Below are 14,491 nucleotides of genomic sequence, written 5' to 3'. Positions count from 1 at the left end.
GGCTGCCAAGATCCTCCCCCCACCCCCCCCCCCACCCCGAGCTATCTGGGAGCAGCCCCTGCAGCCATCCTTTAGTCTCTTGTGCCCCCTCCTCCTCCTCTGGGCCATGGCAGGCTGGAACCTTCTCTTGGGGGGGGGCAGGGAGGGTCCCTCCAGCTCCACAGTCAAGCTGAGCCCCTACACACCCTGGGGTGCCCCCTGGGGCAGGGGGTCTTCTCAGCAGTGCCCCTCCTTGGTCCCCCACACAGAGGACGCTTCCTGGAAGGGGCAGTAGACTTGAAGGCCCTTGTGCGAGTGGATGGGGGCTTGAGATCCCCCTGACCTCCAGCAAGGTGTCGGCCAGTGTCAGGGCCTGTGTCAGGGCCGGGGTTCCTGGGTAAGCCCCAGGGCAGCAGTCTCTTGTGAGAGGCTTGAAGGAAGGCCAGCCTGCTCAGCTCCTCTTTCTCCTCACTGGAGTCCTCTGCTGCCCCAAGCGACCCCCGGCCAGGAGGGGCCTCTCCCAGCATGCGGGGAGCCCTGCTGTCCAGAGTGGGGGCAGTGAGGCTGGGACGGGGGGCCCGTCCTGCCTGCAGGGGTGGGGACTCCAGGCTCCGCAGAGAGAGGGAGCAGAGACTCCAGGTGCCATCACAGTGGCCTCGGCCTGCCCAGGCCGTGAGGCATGTCCAGAGTCAGTCTCAGGCGGGCAGGACTCAGTGCTGGTCCCTGGCCTGTGGCCCCACATTGGTGTTGGGGTGCCGTGGCCTGCTGCTGTCTTGGCTGGACTGGAGTCCTTTAGGGTCACCGGGTGTTGGGGACGAGCCTTCATGACATCCTTATCCTGTGAGTTCTACAGACGCTTTTGCACAATCTGGGGGAGAATGGACAGTGTGGGCATGTAGGGCTGCAAGGTGGGACAGAGAGTGACTCTTACTCCTCTGAACAGAAGATACTTAAGCTCTGTGGCTCCCTCAGGGTCATCTAACCCTCCATCATCCTCCCTTCACGCAGTATTCATGTCCTCTTGTCCCTGAAGCCTCACATGAAGGGGGCAGGAGGGCATCGCACTTGCTGGGACCCCGTTTCTGGTGCGCGCCTCCTTGACCCATGCCGCCCGGCTTATCTGAGTTCCCAGGCTTAGTCACCGTCTCCCCATAGAGTCTCCTTCCCCGAACCTACCCAGAAAAGTCCTTTCTGTTTGCCCAGGGTCCTTGCTCACCTCCTTACCTGAACCCTCCCTAAACTCCCTGGTCCCTGACAGAAACCTCCAGAGGTCCATTTGCCCTCACCTGTGTGGGGGTGAGTCCTTCCTCCTTCTCCAGCTCCTCAGCCAGGGCCAGGAGATCCAGCTGGGACTCTGGGGAGACCAGGTGCTCCAGGAAGCTGGGATGAAGGATCGCCTCAACCTGGGAGAGGGAAGCAGGGGTGAGGGTCCTCGTAGGGAACAGAAGGGAATGAGGAAGCAAACACACCTTTCCCCAGCACAGTGCACGGGCTTAGACGGCTGCACAGGCTTGGACGGCTGCACAGTCTCACACGGACACAAGCCGGGAACGCTCACACACACACACACACACACACACACACACACACAGCGACGCGTACACACCCGCACTCACAAAGGCACATGGACTATATACCTACTCTCACAGAGTAGCACATGTGAGCACACATGGATTCAAGCACACACCTGATACAAATGATACACTCTCTTCCACCTCTAGGTACGTGTACATGATTCTGCACGTGTCTGCATAGAGCCCACACAGTACACACAGATGTAGACACACAGAGATGTTCACACATCGACCAAACTCAGAAAGGCACAAACAAGGGCCACTGCTTGTACACAGAGAGACACACGTGCACACGTGCACACAAAAACAAGCAAAAACATGCAAACACAGGTGTGCATAGACACACAGAGCTCAAAGCAAAGACTGCACGTCACTGCCAAGGCCTCACTGCCAAGGCCTGGACAAGAGCAGTCCTGGTGCGGGCATGCCCTGGGCCCGCACCCTCACTTTGGTGACAAAGGCCTCCTGGGAGCACAGCTCGTCCACGTAGCTCAGGAACCCCTACTCAGAGCAGGTCCCGGCCTCCTTCTGCTGCTCCTTCCTGCCCGCTGCCCATTGGTCTTGGGGCACCCCCCAGACTGTGTCGGGGACCTTCAGCAGCTCCTCCATGATGTCCATGTACTCCTGCACGGCCTCAGGGCGGATCTCTAGCAGCGTTGGTTTCCGGGGACTGCTGCGTTTCATGTGTTTCGGGGTGAGCTTCCTGGGCACAGTGGCTGTCCGTATTAGGGACACAGGCTGAGGAGGAAGAAAGAAGAGAAGGACGTGAGGGGACTCCGCATCCATGCCCTCAGACACACAGCACTGAGCACAGATTTGGGAACGGGTTCCAGTGGGCTGGGTCAGGGCCCTAGAATCCCGTGGCTGCGTGAGGGACGAGGGGACCCTCAATGGGGGAGGGGCCAGCATATCCCCATGGTCTCTGAGCTCTAGTCATAAGTGAATCTTATGCCCTGAGCAGCGTGGGGTATGCAGCGAGAGGGAGAAACCCGGGGACAGGGGGCCACTAAGCACAGGCCTTGGGGTCCCCGGGAGAGTGTAGACTTGCTGCAGGGCCAGGACCCCTAGATCCTTCCCAGGGCCTGTGGTCTTGAGCTGGGGAGCAGGGTCGGTACCTGGCTGCTGGGCCGGCGGTGGGCCTGGAGCCTCCTGAAGCTCAGGCCTGGGCAGGGTGCGGGGCGGCAGGCCTTGCACCCCATTTGGCTTCTGCACCTCCATGTCTTCTTCGTTCTCAAACTCCTTGAACCTGGTGTGGGGAGCACAGGCCTCGCTGAGTCGAGTTGCCCGGGTCCAAGCAGAGTGCCAGTATAAGGCAGAGACAGGGGATGCTCATGGCCCAGCCCCCTGGAGGATGGAGAATGGGGTGGACACAGACCCCAGCAATCCCACCCATCTCCCACATTGGCCCTGGAGGGTCACAGCAGATCAGGAACTCTGACCCTCAGGCTGTAGTCAGGAGACCCAGAGCGGGGTGGGGAGACGCCTCCCGACTCCCCGAGGGACAAGCTTCCCCAGGCGAAGTGCCTCCCTGGGCTGCCAAGGCCCTCCCAACCCTCCTCTCCCCTAGCCATCTGGGAGCAGCCCCTGCAGCCATCCTTTGGTCTCTTGTGCCCCTTCCTCCTCCTCTCGGCCACGGAAGGCTGGAACTTTCTCTTGGGGGGGTCGGGAGGGGCCCTGCTGATCCACAGTCAAGGCTGAGCCCCTACACACCCTGGGGTGCACCCTGGGCAGGGGGTCTTCTCAGCAGTGCCCTGCCTTGGTCCCCCACACAGAGGACGCTTCCTGGAAGGGTCAGTAGACTTGAAGGCCCTTGTGGGAGTGGATGGGAGCTCGGCATCCCCCAGACCTCCAGGCAGGTGGGGGCCTGTTTCGGGGCCAGTGTCAGGGCCAGGGCTCGTGGGTAAGCCCCAGAGCAGCAGGCTATTGTAAGAGGCTTGGAGGAAGGCCAGGCTGGTCAGCTCCTCTTTCTCCTCACTGGAGCCCTCTGCTGCCCCAAGCTTCCCCAGGCCAGGAGGGGCCTCTCCCAGCATGCGGGGAGCCCTGCTGTCCAGAGTGGGGGCAGTGAGGCTGGGACAGGGGGCCGGCCCTGCCTGCAGGGGTGGGGACTTCAGGCTCCCCAGAGAGGGGGCAGAGGCTCCAGGTGCCTTCACAGTGGCCTCTGCCCGCTTACGCACAAACACAAGCAGAAATATGCAAACACAGGTGTGCACTTACACAGAGCGCTCAAAGCAAAGACCGCACATCACTGCCAAGCCCTAGACAGAAGCAGCCCTGCACCCTCCGACCCCACAGCAGCACCCAAACCCCCACCTTGGTGACGAAGGCCTCCTGGGAGCACAGCTCGTACACATAGCTCAGGAGCCCCGGGTCAGGGCAGGTCCCAGCCTCCTCCTGCTGCTCCTCCCTGTCCACTGCCCGTTGGCCGAGGGGCGCCCTGCAGACTGAGTCGGGGGCCTTTAGCAGCTCGTCCATGATGTCCATGTACTCCTGCACGGCCTCAGGAGGGATCTCCTCAGGGGCCTTGGTCTCGGGGGGCTGCTGAGGTTTGGGTGTCTTGGGGCAGGCTGCCCGGGCCTGGGGTCTGGCCTTCTTGGGGACACAGGCTGAGGAGGAAGGAAGAAGAGAGGGATGTGAGGGGACCCCGCGTCCATGCCCTCAGACACACAGCACTGAGCACAGAGTTGGGGACGGGTCCCTGTAGGCTGGATCAGGGCCCTAGAATCCAGTGGCTGCGTGAGGGATGAGGTGGCCCTCAACGGGAGGAGGGACCAACTGTGTCCCCAGGGTCTCCGACCCCACTTCAAAGGTGAGTCTGAAGCCTCAGGCAGCGTGGGGTGTGCTAGGAGAGGGAGAAACCCGTGGACAGGGGGCCGCTGAGCACTGGTCTGGGGGTCATCGGGAGAGTGAAGGCTCCTAGCAGGTCAAGACCCACGAGGGCCTTTCCAGGTCCTGTGGCCCTTAGCTGGGAGCAGGGTCCGTACCTGTCTGCTGGTCTGGCGGTGGGCCTGGAGCCCCCTGAGGCCCAGGCCTGGATGGGGCGGGGAGTGGCAGGCCGTGCACCCCATTCGTCCACTGCAGTTTCTGTACCTCCATCTCCTCCTCCCCCTCAAACTCCATGAACCTGGTGTGGGGAACACAGGCCCTGATGAGTCGGGTTGAACGGGACTGAGCAGGATGTGTAAGGGACAGGCAATGCTCATGGCCCAGTCCCCAGGAGGGTAGAGAATGGGGTGGACACGGACCCCAGCACCCCCAGCGATCCCCCACATTGGCCCTGGAGGGTCACAGCAGGTCAGGGACTGTGACCCTCAGACTGTGGTCAGGAGCCCCAGAGTGGGCTGGGGAAAAGTGTCCTGGCTCCGGGAGGAACAAGTTTCTGCAGGAGAAGGGCCTCCCGGGCTGCCAAGCCCTCCCTGCCCCTCGGCCATCTGGGTGCAGCCCCTGAAGCTCGGGCCTGCAGCCACCCTGACCCACACTTGTTGGAGTACAAGGAGCTTAGGTTTATCAGGTTGCACCCATCACAGTGCTCCCGAGTCACTCCCATTACTTTGCCTGTCTGTAACCTCGTCTATGCTCTCTTCCCCCACCAATTTGTAAGGTCTCATCCTGCTTAGACACTGAAGCTGTACTGTAAGTTAATATTGTCTTTCTCCTCTCCTTATGTCTTTTGAGCAGTTTACTTTAATGCAATGTCCTTTTGTATAGATACAGGAAGACAATTAATATTATGCTTTATAACTTAGGATTTAATTCGCTTTGGATATTATTCACTCCTGGGCATCTGTCTTCTCAACTTAAGCCTCAGTTGCCCTCACTTCCTAGCACTCCAAGGGCAGGGTCCCGACGTGGGACTGGATGGAACCAGGGCAAGCCGGTAAGTTATGTGCTACCCTGGCACCGCGATGGGCCAGGCCAAGGTGACATGATTCTTAACTATAAGTTAAGAGTTTGATCATAGGCAAATGCTGTCATGATCCAAAATAACGACGAGACTAGGACCCTGCTGCTAGGAATAGGAAAGGTATCTGGCCTGAGCACGACAGTCTGAGATTGAGATGGCCCTGGGAGAGTAATTCTATAAGCTCAAGGTATTTCTTACTGTGTCCATACAAAATGATTAATATTATGTGTGCTTATGTTGGTTGGACCAGGAGAGGAGAAACACGTCCTAGAAGCAGTTTTCCTATGTGTCCTGACTAGCTTGGATGAGACTGAACTTTCTCCCCTCCAAACTGCCTTCAGTAAATGATTTCAGTATAATGAAGCAGCTTCCCTTTTCCACAGAAACCTAGCTGGTCTTGGATATGCAGATCTCAGGTACTAGCCAGGACTGATCTTTGGGATGTAGATTTCCAGCTCTGGCCAGGCTGGTCTTTGGGATGCAAATCCAAGTGCTTGTAAAGATGAGGCCAGGATTCCTGGCCTGCTGATGTAAAGAAACAATGTGGATGTAAAGAAACAATGTATGGTTTGCCCCCTCAATGTTCTTTCTGTAAGTCCTTTTGATGACAACACTATATTGCGACCTTTGGAGGTACTATGATCTATATAAGGGAGATTTCAGGGCTCTCTGGGGGTCACGGGCATCAGAGAACCTGGGAAGATGGGGCTGAGGACAGAGGCTGAGGGAACAAAGGCGCACATGCTTGAGGATCCCTGAGGCCTCCATGACATACATCTCTTCCATGTAATAAACGGCTGCTAAGACCAGCCAGCTTGGCCTCGTTTCCTTCCTTCGCCTGACCATCGCCATCGATCTCCGTGGAGTAGGGAAACGGCCTGACCGCCGGCCTTTTTATTTTTTGTGTGTTTACACAACTGGCGTTCCTGGGCCGGCACGAGCCTCCAACCGGTGCACAACTAAAGGTAAGAACAGCGCTTGGTACACCCCCACTCTAGCAAAGTTCAGTGGGAGAACTTAGATTTTGTGGTGCGGTGAATTAAACTGCTAGCTGTACTCCTCCACTAAGATGGGACAAAAACAGAGTCGCGTGAATTCCTCTAAAAATTCTTCACGCCAAACTGATCGTGGCCATTTTTTTATTGAATAGATTAAGCATTTTGCAAATAGAACTGGACATAGTGTTTCTCGGGACCAACTCCGGTCCTGCCTAAAAACTGTTTATAAATTTCATCCCTGGTTTCCAGATAAGGGTACTTTGGCGCCTGAGGTTTGGGAAAAGGTTAAAGGTAATGTCTTCAGGGAATTTAAGGAAGGGGCTCAAATCCCTAAACAATTCTGGGTAACTTGGGAAATTGTCTATTCCGTTCTTAAGGCTTTGGAAGATAGCTCCGAGGAGGAGGATGTTAGATATACTATGGAAGGCTTTCTTCAGGAGCTAAACAGAGAGGATTTTAAGATTAAGGATGAAATTAAGAAAGTTCCCACTACTGAGAGAGCCTTACCCTCGGCTCCTCCCATACCTAAGCCTAGAAAGAAGCCTGATGCGCAATGTTTGACTGCTCCTGTACCCAAGCCCCGAAAGCAGCTCAAGGCATTTACAGTACAAACACGTTCTCAGAGCAAAAATCTCTCTGCCACTGATGAATTAACGTTCCCTACTGATATCAAGCCAGAGAGACCCCCACCTCCTCTGTCTGACTCCACTTCTAGTGCGTCAGAGGAAAGTGATGCATATGATGAGCCAGCTACCACTTCCTCAGATTCTGAGTCTGAGAGCGGCTTGGTACAGGAGGCTTCTCATAGGAGCCGCCGCTCCTCAGCCAAGAAGCCTCCAGGTCGCTTGGGACACGCTCCCGATAGAAGCTTACAGCTGAAAGCTCTCGACCGTAAGTGGTCAATCCCACCCAGACCCCATGAGCTCCGTCTCTTTTTTCCCATCGAGCTGGAGGAGAATCAGTCTCCGTCTTATGAAGGGTTAAGAATGGATTCACTCAGTAATTTCAAAAAGGCCTGTGCCCTTTACGGACCTACATCTTCCTATTGTAAGGAGTATCTTACAGGCTGGAATAAAAAGGCTCACTGGCTACCTCAAGATTTTCATGTGGTTGCTAAGACGTGCTTAAGCCCTTCTCAGTACATCCAGTGGAGGATGTGGTTCAGTGATGAGGCCAAGGCAAAACTTCAGAGCCTAGGCCATGCTGGACGGAAATTTTCAGGGATTAAATTGACTTATGAGATGTTAATAGGTGAAGGGAAATGGCACGACCCTAAGAAGCAAGTCACCTTGCCTCGTGCTGTTTTTGCTCATGTCCGTGACGCCGCCCTGTGGGCCTGGGAGAGGATTGATGCAGATGCTGAATTCAAGGGAAGCTATACAAAGATTATTCAGGGTGCCACAGAGCCTTATGCAGACTTCATAGGAAGGTTGATGGAAGCCATTGAAAGACAGGTTAAGGGTAAGGAAACGCAGGAGATTTTGTCCAAACAATTGACTTTTGAAAATGCTACTGAGGATTGCCAGGCCATTCTGCACCCCATTACGGAGAAGGAGGACATAATGGGGTACTTGAAGGCATGTCGGAATGTTGGTTCTGTCAAACATCAGGCACGTATTAATGCTGTCGAGGCCTATGCCATACAGAGGCGTATTCAGGCCAAATGTTTTAATTGTGGGAAGTCAGGCCACCTCCGTAAGGATTACAGGGCACCTCCCAAACGTGCAATTGTGAGACGACCACCTGGACCTTGTCCACTATGCCATAATGGAAACCATTGGGCCAGAGATTGCCCCTCCAATCTTGGCGTAGCTGGTGACCCCATTTCGGGAAACTTGTAGTGGGGCCAGCCTCAGGCCCCGCAAAATCAGGGGACATTCCCAGCTGCAGCCCTTCTCCCCAGTGTGGAGCTTCAGAGCTCCAGTCAGTAGATTCACTGCTACCAGCCACAGCAGGGAGTGCCGCCTTGAAGATTCCCTGCTCTGATACAGTCACCATTTCTCTCACCCAGAGTCCCTGCAGATTAAATTCTGGTGCAACGGGACAAGATTGGAACCCCCAGGTAGAAAGGGAGTTTGCTAAAGCAAACGTTACAAGCAGCACATCAGGTTTTCATGGTTGTCTGGAAGGGAAGGAAAAGGCATCTCCGATCCCTGACTCTGTTCCTCAAGGAGCGTATCTAGAGGCTCACCGACAAGCGGTTGAGTTCAGGGAACAAGCTATCCCGTGTATGGGACATGCGGAGCTGAGTTCTGCACCTAACGTGCATCAGGTTTTGAGCCAGGAAAAAAGTGAGAAACTTTGGAATCAAAGCGTTGTGTCTATGGTGAATTTGCGCTGGCAAACCGAGCAGAACTTTGTGTAAAAGGGCTCAGCTTCCCTGAGAGACCTCAGTCAGGTCAGAGGTGGAGAAAGCCTTCTCTAGTTTCTAGTCTTGATTCCCAAGAATATCTGCCAGGAGCTCAGTCTGGACAACCGACTCTCAGGTTTTTTAACAGAACCAATGGTGAAGTGCTAGTTCCAAGGAAGGTTATTCAAAGATTCAGGCTGGTACAGTTTTACTTTTGGGAAAGTGAACTTCTACTTCTAGTTTGTGAGATGCCACCTCTGGGAAAACGGCTTCAAGGCCAATGGGTACGTGGTTATTCTCCCACTCAGCCATTGCTTATTGACCCAGGAGGCACAGAGACGCCTCATTCCTGGGTGCTCACCCACTCAGCCATCACAGATGCTGAGTCTGGTGAGGTACAGAAGGCATTGTCGCTAGGATACTTCTGCATGTTCATGTGTGTGTGTGTGTATGGTTATGAAGCAGGTTATTTTTGATATCAGGAAAGAGCTTCCAATGAAGGCTATAACTTGCCACATTGGTTTTTTTCACTGGCCCATGTACCAGGGCCTACTAATATCATCTCAGATTCAGTTTATGTTGGTCTCTTCCCTGCTATTGTGACTGAGCTTCTAAGTACATCATCAAATGCTATATAGCTCAACAATTGCTTCAGCAGCAACAGGCTCTTTTACAAAAGGGCTCTGAACTTGTTTTTATTACTGATATCAGATCTCATTCTGGTCCTCCCGGACCTATGAATCGGGCATATTTAATAATAAATAAATAACTAAATAAATAAATAAGGAGGAATGCCCCATTTGACTCCTATTCTTTGACATTGTTTTCTTTAAAATTTTTTGAATTTACCTCAAGGGGAGTCATACAGCAGCTGAAAAGCATTTTCAGGAAGATACACAGTCTCAGAAAATTATTAACTTTCTCCTAATTTGATTAAAAATTGACAAAGACAGGGTAGCAGGGAGACACCTCATTCGAGGAAAAGGCTATATTTTTCTTTCAACAGATAACTCCACTAAGAAACTTTGGGTCCCATTGCATTTCATCAGGAGCCGAATTCATCTATCTGCATTAACTTTCAGACCTTTGCAGTCTTACAACTCTCTAAATTCCAGCTCCAAGCCATCGCCAAGCTGATTTCACCTGGAATTCACAAGGAAATCAGAGGAGCCAGCATCAGAAGGCCTGAAGCAATGGCCTTTAACATATCATGAGATCAAATTAAGAGTATTCCTTATGGAGTAATCCTCCTGGTGCTGATCTCAGCTATTCTTGGGTATTAATCTCATACTTTGTTACTTTATATCCCCCAGATGAATGCAATCTGTCTATGTCTATCCCTCTCTTTCTGACTCATTTCGCTTAGCATGATACTTTCCATATTGTACCACTTGTATGTAAAGTTCATGACTTCATCTTTTCTAAGAGCTACATAGTACTCCATTGTGTAGATGTACCAAAGTTTCTTTAACCAGTCATCTGTTCTTGGGCATTCAGGTTTCTTCCAGTTTCTGGCTATTGTAAAGAGTGCTGCAATGAACAAACAAGTGCAGATGTCACTTCGACTATACATTTTTGCCGCTCTGGGATATATTCCCAGGAGTGGTATTGCTGGGTCAAATGGGAGCTCAATTTCTAATTTTTTGAGAATCGTCCATACTGTTTTCCAGAAGGGCTGAACCAGTGGACATTCCCACCAACAGTGAAGGAGTGTCCCTTTCTCGCCACATCCACGCCAGCATCGGTTGCTTTTGTTCTTAGAGGCCAGCCAGGTATCCTAGAGGAAAGGGCAGTTCAGATAGAGAAGGGAGCACCAAATAAAGTATGTTTGGAGGATCCTCCCAGGAGGGGAGATGCATGTCGAAAGTAGACTATGGACTGAACATGTTTGCCACTCAATGCCTCTTTTGCAGACCACAACACCCAAAAGGAGAGAGAGAACACAGGGGATTGCCCTGCCACAGAGACAGGGGGGATGGGGGGATGGGGGTGGGAGGGATATTATCCATGGTGGTGGAAAATGGGCACTGGTGGAGGGATGGGTATCTGATCATTGTATAATTGAAACCAAAGCACAAAAAATTGTAAATCTACAACTTTAAAAAAATAAAATAAAATAAAGGGAAAAAATACACATTTAAAAAAAAAAAGAGTATTCCTTATACCCTTCGCTTATAGGTTGTGGGTTGACATTGCCTGGACCCCATATTTTGGATTAACAATTCTTTAATTTTACCCTCTCCTTGGAATTCACAGGTGCCTCATCTCCTGAAGGAGGAAGGAAAAACTTTTAATAGGAACACCTTTTAATTTCTCTCTAGGATAACTGTTTCTCCCGGAGTTTCCCCCTGCCTCTTTCTCTACCCCCAGACATGGAGATGAACCAAACCCCAATGCTCAAAGCCTCTGATAACTTTTAAAAAGTGTTTTTTCCACACATAAGCTAGGTTTCACATCTATGACTGCCGTGAACCTGAACAGAGAATGGCTGCATTCCCCTGCTGAAGAGCTCCTGACAGAAGTTGTGATGCTCCTGTTCCAGTGCTCCCTGCTTGATCCAGTGCTTCCTGAAGTTCATAGGACTCTTTAACAGTTGTTTCTCTGGGACTCATTGCTGTGACTACTACTGCTGCTGTTGCAAAAACAACTCTTCAAATTGTGATCTGCACACCTCATTTCTTCAAAAAGCAACTAAATGACTCTGATTATCCTTGAACAATGCAGGACTATTGGACACTTTACAACAAGCACTGCTCTGGGTTCAGGGGTGGACTGAAGTTTTACTACTACTACATATGAGACTGTTTTGTGATTGGAATTGTTCCTTTGTCTATTTCAAATTTTTGTGTTTTTGTAAACAGAAAAGGGTGAGATGTTGGAGTACACGGAGCTTAGGTTTATCAGGTTGCACCCATCACAGTGCTCCCGAGTCACTCCCATTACTTTGCCTGTCTGTAACCTCGTCTATGCTCTCTTCCCCCACCAATTTGTAAGGTCTCATCCTGCTTAGACACTGAGGCTGTACTGTAAGTTAATATTGTCTTTCTCCTCTCCTTATGTCTTTTGAGCAGTTTACTTTAATGTAGTGTCCTTTTGTATAGATACAGGAATACAATTAATTAATATTATGCTTTATAACTTAGGATTTAATTGGCTTTGGATATTATTCACTCCTGGCATCTGCCTTCTCAACTTAAGCCTCAGTTGCCCTCACTTCCTAGCACTCCAAGGGCAGGGTCCCGACGTGGGACTGGATGGAACCAGGGCAAGCCGGTAAGTTATGTGCTACCCTGGCATCGCGATGGGCCAGGCCAAGGTGCCACAATTCTTAACTATAAGTTAAGAGTTTGATCATAGGCAAATGCTGTCATGATCCAAAAGTAACAACGAGACTAGGACCCTGCTGCTAGGAATAGGAAAGGTATCTGGCCTGAGCACGACAGTCTGAGATTGAGATGGCCCTGGGAGAGCAATTCTATAAGCTCAAGGTATTTCTTACTGTGTCCATACAAAATGATTAATATTATGTGTGCTTATGTTGGTTGGACCAGGAGAGGAGAAACACGTCCTAGAAGCAGTTTTCCTATGTGTCCTGACTAGCTTGGATGAGACTGAACTTTCTCCCCTCCAAACTGCCTTCAGTAAATGATTTCAGTATAATGAAGCAGCTTCCCTTTTCCACAGAAACCTAGCTGGTCTTGGATATGCAGATCTCAGGTGCTAGCCAGGACTGATCTTTGGGATGTAGATTTCCAGCTCTGGCCAGGCTGGTCTTTGGGATGCAAATCCAAGTGCTTGTAAAGGTGAGGCCAGGATTCCTGGCCTGCTGATGTAAAGAAACAATGTGGATGTAAAGAAACAATGTATGGTTTGCCCCCTCAATGTTCTTTCTGTAACTCCTTTTGATGACATCACTATATTGCGCCCTTTGGAGGTACTATGATCTATATAAGGGAGATTTCAGGGCTCTCTGGGGGACATGTGCATCAGAGAACCTGGGAAGATGGAGCTGAGGACAGGTTGAGAGAACAAAGGCGCACATGCTTGAGGATCCCTGAGGCCTCCATGACATACATCTCTTCCATGTAATAAACGGCTGCTAAGACCAGCCAGCTTGGCCTCGTTTCCTTCCTTCGCCTGACCATCGCCATCGATCTCCGTGGAGTGGGGAAACGGCCTGACCGCCGGCCTTTTTATTTTTGTGTGTTTACACACCCACTCTCTGCCCAGGCCTGACTCAATTGGCCGCCATGTCGTAGTAGATCATGAGGTCAAAGTTACTCTTGCCCTGCCATTCCCGCAGGGCCCGGCGCAGGCCTTCCTCCAGGCTCATGGTGGGCTTCAGGCGGGCCAGGGTTCACAGCACCGGGCTGCAAGAACAGGCTCGGTCAGGGTCTGCGTCTGCCGGGAGCCCCCGCCGCCCCACACCCGTGCCTTGACCCCCAATGTCGGCCTGGTCTCCCCTCCCAGAGTGGACTTTGCCTCCTATACCCCAGTCCAGTGGCCGTGCTGGCATCCACTCTTAGCTCTGGGGATTCGTCATAAGACGCCAAGGCCAAGCAGTCATAGCCTGTCTGAATCCTGGTACATCTGTGCTGTGTCTGGTCTTCGGAACGGAATGTCTGTCCTTCAGACCACAGGTCGGGACCAACCCTGATCAGGGGACTGAGGTGAGGCTTATGGCATGGCTGGTCGCTACGGGCCTTTGAGCCGGAACCCCAGGATGGCATTCCTGAGTACAGCCAGTGAGTGGGGCTGTGCTGAGGTGCTGGGCAGTGTGGCCACCGGTCCTACAGGCCATGATGCACTGAGGGTGATTCCTGTATGTGCTATCCCTGGGCACAGGGTCCTCATCCTTCCTCCAGCTCTCCCATGGACCCTACCCTGGGTGTCACCCCAGTCCCCTCCTGGGAAGCTCCCATTAGCTCCAGGACCACCGAGGTACTCACATGAAGAAGCAGGAAAGGGCCTCAGTGTCCGGAGTCTGAGGAACGTACCTCCGGGTCAGGGCCTTGAAGAGCTGCCAGCGCCGGAAGTTCTTGTAGACGCTATTGGAGCTGCTGGAGCTTTCAGGGGGTGCCTGGCTCCGGGTGGCCGCCGGACCACTGTCCCCACAAACCTAATGGGTCAGTGTCCCACTGCTGGATGGGAGGATGATGGGGGCCACCTGGGTCATTGGCAGTGGAGCCTGAGGACGATGGTCTTCCTTCCCAGCCTGGGTGACAGTAGTAGCTGGGATGGGCATAATTGTCTCTGGCCCAGAGGACACCAAGTAGAGGGGTGCAGGATGCCCGGCCACCGCAGTAGGAGCTTCTGCGGCCCCCCAGTTGAGTGGAGCCTGTGTCAGGATGACAGGCTGGTTCTGGGATGACTCCACAAGCCCCACTTCAGGACTGACCTGGATGATGACCTTGCAAGGTCCAGGGTTGTGGGGGCCAGGACCGGCAGCTCCTGCCACCACGGGCATCATGGGGAAAGGTGACAGCACCAGAGGAATGCCAGGAGCGCTGGCCGAGGTCACCAGAGGGGGCATCTGGATCGGCTCCCAGGGTGGTGGCTGGGGGAGGCCCTGGATTGAGAAAGGGCAAGACCCTGAAAGCAGTTCCGGAGACCCCAAGGTTCATGGTCATCTCTGGGAGCACCACGGAAGACTCTTTGGAGAGGAGGGAGGGGGAATGAGAGGGGGATG

General features: G+C 52.7%; 1 pseudogene; it reads right to left on the bottom strand.

The window, feature by feature from the left end:
* Positions 1 to 1,280: 1,280 nt before the first annotated feature.
* On the bottom strand, positions 1,281 to 14,269 carry LOC130036158 (NUT family member 2G-like; annotated as a pseudogene).
* Positions 14,270 to 14,491: the final 222 nt, after the last annotated feature.

This window comes from Sorex fumeus, unplaced genomic scaffold (assembly GCF_029834395.1).
Source record: "Sorex fumeus unplaced genomic scaffold, SorFum_2.1 ptg000063l, whole genome shotgun sequence".
In the NCBI taxonomy this organism is placed as follows: Eukaryota; Metazoa; Chordata; class Mammalia; order Eulipotyphla; family Soricidae; genus Sorex; species Sorex fumeus.
The sequence above is the reverse complement of the archived record's forward strand: the minus strand, read 5'-3'. Positions and strand labels throughout refer to the sequence as shown.